Source organism: Helianthus annuus, chromosome 1, assembly GCF_002127325.2.
Source record: "Helianthus annuus cultivar XRQ/B chromosome 1, HanXRQr2.0-SUNRISE, whole genome shotgun sequence".
Lineage (NCBI taxonomy): Eukaryota > Viridiplantae > Streptophyta > Magnoliopsida > Asterales > Asteraceae > Helianthus > Helianthus annuus.
Genome location: NC_035433.2, coordinates 113,016,393 through 113,018,162, shown reverse-complemented (window position 1 = coordinate 113,018,162; position 1,770 = coordinate 113,016,393). Strand labels below are relative to the sequence as shown.

The window sequence follows — 1,770 nt, the reverse complement described above, 5'->3', positions numbered from 1 at the left end:
GGGAACTTGACTGATCGATCAGCGAGTTGTATGCTTATTTTTGTAGGGCTCGTGGTTCCCAAGCCAAGCCTTTTGAACATCGATGAGGGCATGAGGTTAATGCTAGCCCCTAAGTCGGCCAAGGCATTGCGAACGGGTGATTCCCCTATTGAGCATGGAATCGTGAAACTTCCGGGATCGATTTTCTTTTGGGGTAGTTTATTTAGTACGAGGGCAGAGCATTCTTCGCCTAAATTAACTAATTGCAAATTTTCAATTTTCTTTTTATGTGTAAGGAAGTCCCTCATAAATTTAGAGTATTTGGGCATTTGGGTTAGGACTTCGATAAAAGGAATATTGACATGCAATTGTTTTAACAGACTTTCGAATTTTGCGAACTGCTCATTGGTCTTTTGACGAATTAACCTACCGGGGTACGGAACTCGAGGAGCCTTGGTAGGCTCTGCTGATGGGGGAGAGTTCTTTTCCTGCAGATGTGTTGGCATTGTTTCTTCCGTTGCTGGAGGTACTTCTGCAGGCCCTACGGTGCGGTTTCGTAGTGTGATGAGGTGAACTTGCGCCTTTGGGTTTGTTTCGGTATTGCTAGGTAATGCGCCTTGCGGTCTCTCGGAAAAATTTTGTGCTAGTTGATTTATTTGTTTTTCTATGTTTTGAATGCTAGCTTGTTGATTCCTAAAATTAGATTCTAATTGTAGAAATCTTTCCGAGTTTTTCTTATCAGTGTCAGAGACGAGGCGAGATATAGTATCTTCGAGCCTTTCTCGTCCACCTTGTTGTTGAGTGAAATTTTGTGACTCATTTCTTGATTGCTGAAAGTTTGTTCGTTGGGTTTGTTGGTTACTACTATTGCCGGTTTCCCTCCAACCAAGGTTTGGGTGGTTTCGCCATCCTTGGTTGTAAGTTCCCGTTGGAGGACCCGACAGCCTAGGTCTATTATCAATGTAGTTTACAATTTCTTGTTGATCATCCGTTTCTTTCATGCAACTCCAATTTTCATGTGACCCACCACACCCTTCACAAGCCATAACCGAGACTGTTTTTGTCATTTCTAATTTTTTTATTTTTGAAGAAAGGGCCTCGATTTGGGCTTGTAAAGAGGTGCTTTCGTCGACCTTATGGGCGCCCGGGGCGATAGACTTATTTCCCCGGGGAGTGTGCCATTGAAAATTGGTTTGAGCAATTTCCTCAATCTGATTATATATTTCGTGTGGGCGTCGATTACCTAAAAGTCCCCCGGAGCTAGAATCAAGTGTCTGCCTAGTGTGTGGCAACAATCCATTGTAGAAAGTGGATACTTGTTGCCATATTGCGAGGTCGTGATGGGGACACTTGCGTAATAGCTCCTTGAACCTTTCCCAAGTTTCATATAAGGATTCCCCGTCCTCTTGTGAGTATGTATTAATTTCAGCCATTAATTTAGCAGTTTTAGAAGGAGGGAAATACTTATATAGAAACTTTTGGGCTAGTTCATCCCAGGTGTTTACCGATCCAGCTGGGAGGGTGTTGAGCCAAGCTTTCGCTCGGTCTTTTAGTGAGAATGGAAACATACGGAGGCGGATGGCGTCGTTTGATGCTCCATTGATCCGAAAGGTATCACATATTTCTAAGAAATTAGTTATATGTAGATGAGGATCCTCGTCCGCAAGCCCGTGGAAGGTTGCGGAGTTTTGGAGCATTTGTATCAAATGCGGTCGAAGTTCGAAGTTATTGGCTTCGACATTCGGAGCATTGATAGCGGCGCCTAGATTACCTACGGTGGGCCGTAGATAA

At 43.7% G+C, this 1,770-nt stretch overlaps 1 non-coding gene across 1 annotated transcript; it reads left to right on the top strand.

Moving 5' to 3' along the window:
- Positions 1-1,311: 1,311 nt before the first annotated feature.
- Positions 1,312-1,418, top strand: LOC118482913. The gene has a single exon (XR_004869204.1). It is a non-coding gene; the product is annotated as a small nucleolar RNA R71 (small nucleolar RNA).
- The last annotated feature ends 352 nt before the right edge of the window (positions 1,419-1,770 follow it).